Source organism: Trichomycterus rosablanca, chromosome 7, assembly GCF_030014385.1.
Source record: "Trichomycterus rosablanca isolate fTriRos1 chromosome 7, fTriRos1.hap1, whole genome shotgun sequence".
NCBI classification, from domain to species: Eukaryota; Metazoa; Chordata; class Actinopteri; order Siluriformes; family Trichomycteridae; genus Trichomycterus; species Trichomycterus rosablanca.
Genome location: NC_085994.1, coordinates 2,339,001 through 2,345,000, shown reverse-complemented (window position 1 = coordinate 2,345,000; position 6,000 = coordinate 2,339,001). Strand labels below are relative to the sequence as shown.

The window sequence follows — 6,000 nt, the reverse complement described above, 5'->3', positions numbered from 1 at the left end:
GGGTGATTATGTGACCAATAATTCTGTCCTGGAAAGAGCTTCCTCTGTCAGCATTGACGCATCCATCATGAAACATCAATGAAAGTGGACCCTAAAATCCACAGGCATTGACCCCAAGACCTGGGAAGCATTGATTCAAGAAAGACCTCTGTGCAGAAGAGCTGTCATACAAGGAATTACACTCTTCGAAGCCAACAGAAGAGCGGATGTGGAAGGGAGACGACAACGGAGGAAGGAAAGAGCACGGCAACCTCGAGCTCTTACAATCCCTTGTGAAAAATGTCCAAGAATGTTTGCCTCAAGAACTGGCCTCATCAGCCATCAGAGAGCCGAACACTGACAGAGAACCAAGCATCGCACTGGAGATCTATCCTTGGACTACGAGGGGATGCCATCATCATCATATTAAGCCCCTGTCCTACGTTTTTACACTCCTCGTTCTCATTGGCTGTAGTTCCACACAGCACTCGCAACCTGCTCGCAACACCTTTCACACTACATGATTTTGAGTCGCCGAATGGTCCAGATATTTAACATGCTAGATATTTTTTTTGAGTCGCAGCGAGCGCGCTTGGATCGAGTCGTTAAACAGTTCACACATAACGATCGTGTAGTGTGAACCAGGCATTATTCTGCATCATAGAAAACTAATTTAAGCTGGTTAAAAAGCTGCCCTGTCACCTGTTGTGTGGGTATAAATACAGATTTAAAAGAAATGGATGAATATCCATAGCTGATATAAGCTAAAAGATGTCAAACACGGCTTTACAATGTCCTGATATAATTGAGGCTCTACTTAAAATGAGTTTTTCCTGCTTTTTTAACCTCACATACGTGGGTACCTGCATTGTTAGTGTGTTTACGCAAATATTAGTCTGGTTTCATTGTTCTAGACTTCCTTTATTATGTAAGGAATTGTTGTTGATAACCACTTTCGGGCTGATGAGGGAAACATGACCGGCGGGTGAAGCGGATGGACAGGTTTCATGAAGAGGAGAAATATGTACATTTACATTTACATTTTCGGCATTTAGCCTACGCTTTTATCCAAAGTGACTTACAATACTGTGACAGTATACAGTCTGAGCAATTGAGGGTTAAGGGCCTTGCTCAGGGGCCCAACAGTGGCAACCTGGCAGTGGTAGGGCTTGAACCAGCGACCTTTTGATTACTAGTGCAGCACCCTAATTGCTAGGCTATACTGCCTTGCAAATAAAATCAAACCTTTATCAAATCTGAAACATTCAATCGATGTCTGTTTATTATCGCTTTATCCTGGTCAGGGTCGCAGTGGGTCCAATGTATTGGGCAAAAGGCAAGAAAACACCCCAGAAAAGTTGCCAGTTCATCACGAAGCAGAAACACACACACACACAAACACACTTAGGGCAATTTTGAGTAGCTCCTATTAACATAATTGGACGTCTCTGCACACTGAAGAAACCCACAAGGATACCGAGAGAACATGCAAATCTACACAGAAAGGCTGGGGAATCAAACCCAGGCCCTTGTTGCTGTGAGGCGACCGTGCTACCCTCATTCTATCCAGTTCTATGTGCAAAATGATTGAGATTTTGTTACCTATAACTAATAAAAAACTATTAACTACCAGTAGACTAAATGACTAAATAGACTGATGACTAAAATCATGAATCAACACAACTGAGGGAAGTAGATTATAATAAATTCGTTAAGTAATTGAACCCATGTTCCAGATCTCAGACTTTTACTTCCCCTAATCGCTCAGGTTTGTTTGTATATGTATCGTGTGTTTGTATACGTGTGTGTGCAGGTATGGGGTTGTAAAACCAGTTTGCTTGACGTCTCTTCTCATTTAGGAAAGCAAAGTCCACATCTGTCTGCGCAGATTGTGAAACTCCAGCTTCCTTAAGGGGTCACGGCAGTGGTTTGGTTAAACAATAGCTTTTTAAAACACTACCTTCATATTTGCATAATACAGACAGCAGGTAGTTTCAGTACAATCAAGAGCAATTAAGTATTCAACCACTTCTGATTTAGTTCCTCTTACTTCCTGCACATACAGTACATCCAAGTTTTACACACATTACTTCTTACGTCTAATTTCATGACACAGTTGATTACATAACAAGTAGAACTCATGGTAAAGGTTAAGAAGCTTCTTAAAGTTCTCACGGGCACAAGGATTAAACATTTAGATAAAAGAAGCAACAGACTCCAAGAAACCACCTTAAAAATGTGCTTTTAGAGTTATAATAAAAAACAGTAAAAGACAAAATCAAACAGTCATTAGAAAAGAGCTGCAGGATGACCTAAAAACAGCAGGAACAACAGTCATACAAACTGTAAACAGCATTGCAATCATCTACCCTTATACCTAGGGCATCTGTAGCCTAGTGCTTAAGGTAAACCCCAGGTTGCCACTGTTGGGCCCTTGAGCAAGACCCTTAACCCTCAATTGCTTAGACTGTATACTGTCACAATTGTAATTCGCTTTGTATAAAAGCGTCCGCTAAATGCAGTAAATGTAAATGTTTCTTTCTGTTAATGTAGAAGGGCAGCGGTAACTTAGTGGTTAAGGTACTTGACTAGTAATCAGAAGGTTGCAGGTTCAAGGCACACCACCTCCAAGTTGCCCTCAATTGCTCAAATAGTATTTAATGTTAATTTTAAGTCGCTGGATAAAAGCGTCTGCTAAATGTCGAAAACACGAATGTATGTTTCTCTAACTCAGAAGTAAGCACCTCTATGACTGTTGTTCCTGCTGTTTTTAGGTAATCCGGCAATTTCTTTCTATTGACTTGATTTGTCTTTCATCATACTTCATTATTACTCTAAAAGTATTTTTAGGGTGGTTGCTTGGAGTCTGTTGCTTCTTTTATGTAATCAAACTGTATTAAATGTTAACTGTAAGTCGCTGTGGATAAAAGCGTCTGCTAAATGCCGAATATGCAAATGTATGTTTCTCTAACTCAGAAATAAACACCTATGAACGTCTAAAATGTACATGGGGTTTTGACAAATCAGGACAGTGGTCAGATAAGCCAAAAAAAAACTTTTATCAATATTTCAGCTTGTCATGTAATCAACAAATCATCAAACCCACACTGAACTATAGAGGCGGGAGCATCATGATATGGTGCAGATTTTACGCATATGGTACTGGAGCATTACACCTTATTGAAGGAACAGCACGAGGACATGTTAGAGTAGGATTTTCTATCATTACTGGGTTCCAATCTCAGCGGTGCTATGGGCCAGCCGGGCATCTACACAGACATGATTGCTCACAGACGATCAAAGAATTGGGGGATATATCACCAGCTCAGACTCAATCTGGAAGGTTTCAACAAGACGAGTTTCAGTGACGGCTGGCACGGTGGCTAAGTGGGGAACACTTTCGCCCTACAGCAAGAAGGTCCTGGGTTCGGTCCCCAGGTGGGGCGGTGTTTGCATGTTCTCCCCGTGTCTGCGTGGGTTTCCTCCCACAGTCCAAAAACATGTAGTCAGGTTAATTAGAGACACTGAATTGCCTTATAGGTGAATGTGTGTGTGTATGAGTGTGTGTGTCTGCCCTGCGATGGACTGGCACCCTGTCCAGGGTGTTACTGTGTGCCTTGCACCCATTGAAAAGCTGGGATAGGCTCCAGCATCCCCCCGTGACCCTGATTGGATGAGCAGTTAAGAAAATGAGTGTGTTTCAGTGACCCCAAATGAAAACACTCAATTAAAACAGAAGGAGGAAGGTGCATGCATCGTCTAGTCAAGCTTCTGAATTGAAATGTCTGAAGGATTTTGGAATTGCACGTCCATCAGAGGGATCCCCAAACTCCACACAGAAAGGACCCGGAACGCCCCACCTGGGGATCGAACCCAAGACCTTCTAGCTGTGAGGCGATAATGCTACCCACTGTGAATTCTATCAGGAGTGTAAGAGCAGGACAAACCCTTTAACAGCCTGTTCAGACTTCTTTTGATTTACAGTTATAGTGATAAATCATGGCCTGTTTAATGATTAAACATTCGAAGTCCACTGTGCAATATAAATCTTGTCTGATCTCTTCTTCCAGGTAGGCAGCATTTTTGCTCCTGGGATAGAGCTTGTTCCATTTGGAAAGCCAGACAATAAGGAACTGTTAAAAATAAGTGTGGAATTCTTCATAAGTTGTAACAGAATACTGTTGAGACTGTGGTAAAAAGTCGGGCAATTATGGGGACATAAAATGTATGTATAAAAGTTGTGCTGGTATGAGTGGATCAGACACAGCAGCGCTGCTGGAGTTTTTAAATACCGTGTCCACTCACTGTCCACTCTATTAGACACTCCTACCTAGTTGGTCCACCTTGTAGATGTAAAGTCAGAGACGATCGCTCATCTATTGCTGCTGTTTGAGTCGGTCATCTTCTAGACCATCATCAGTGGTCACTGGATATTTTTGGTTGGTGGACTATTCTCAGTCCAACTGTGACAGTGAGGTGTTTAAAAACTCCAGCAGTGCTGCTGTGTCTGATCCACTCATACCAGCACAACACACACTAACACACCACCACCATGTCAGTGTCACTGCAGTGCTGAGAATGATCCACCACCTAAATAATACCTGCTCTGTGGTGGTCCTGTGGGGGTCCTGACCATTGAAGAACAGGGTGAAAGGGGGCTAACAAAGCATGTAGAGAAACAGATGGACTACAGTCAGTAATTGTAGAACTACAAAGTGCTTCTATATGGTAAGTGGAGCTGATAACATGGACAGTGAGTGTAGAAACAAGGAGGTGGTTTTAATGTTATGGCTGATCGATGTATATGTTATATAAAACATTTCTCAAGGTGTGGTTGGAACTACGTGTATAAATCCAAAAATCTGGTTCGCTAACACATCAGTGATGGTAAATCATATCTAAGCTTTGACCTTGTTGAACTGGGACGCACATGACGCACACGAGAACAAGTCAGAGAGAAAGAAATCTAACTTAGGATCTAATCTCCAAATCTTAAAATAATTTAAATATTGTTTAAATACGTTACTCAGATGAGATCTTGAGCTGATCAGAATCCACCCATGTTTGGTTTCATTCTCTTATTAGACTAGAAGAAATCCCCAGTCACAAAACACAGGAGTAATAAAAATAAAACACTTATTTATTAATACATGCATTCTTTCATTCGTCTTAAGTAATGACTTCATCTTTGGGTTAGGGAAGGTGGAAGGCCTCAGCTACAGCCTTACAGAATAAAAATGTAAAAATTATTAAAGAATATTGATGTAAATAATGACGTTTACCCAGTTATGGGTCTTTCAGATCTCACAGATCAGCTCAAGGCTCATGGGTTTATGGGTATCCCAGGAACATCAGGTATGAAGCAGCAATACACAAAAACAAAGTGCCGATCCATCACATGGTGTAAAACACTCACTCGTTCATCCACAATCACCCACAGGGACAATTAAAGTAGCCATTCCACCTACTGGCATGGTTACGTTTGAATGTAGGAAGAAAATGAATGAACCATATAGAAGCACTTTGTAGTTCTACAGTTACTGACTGTAGTCCATCTGTTTCTCTACATGCTTTGTTAGCCCTCTTTCACCCTATTCTTCAATGGTCAGGACCCCCACAGAGCAGGTATTATTTAGATGGTGGATGATTCTCAGCACTGCAGTGACACTGACATGGTGGTGGTGTGTTAGTGTGTGTTGTGCTGGTATGACTGGATCAGACACAGCAGCGCTGCTGGAGTTTTTAAACACCTCACTGTCACTGCTGGACTGAGAATAGTCCACCAACCAAATATATCCAGCCAACAGCGCCCCGTGGGCAGCGTCCTGTGACCACTGATGATGGTCTAGAAGATGACCGACTCAAACAGCAGCAATAGATGAGCGATCGTCTCTGACTTTACATCTACAAGGTGGACCGACTAGGTAGGAGTGTCTAATAGAGTGGACAGTGAGTGGACACTGCTGCTGTGTCTGATCCACTCATACCAGTGTGGGCTAACAAAGCATGCAGAGAAACAGA

At 42.0% G+C, this 6,000-nt stretch overlaps 1 protein-coding gene across 1 annotated transcript in view; it reads right to left on the bottom strand.

Moving 5' to 3' along the window:
- The window catches only part of stap2b (signal transducing adaptor family member 2b), a 35,653-nt gene that overhangs the window by 29,203 nt on the left and 450 nt on the right, over positions 1 to 6,000 (bottom strand). The gene's annotated exons all lie outside the window — the stretch shown is intronic.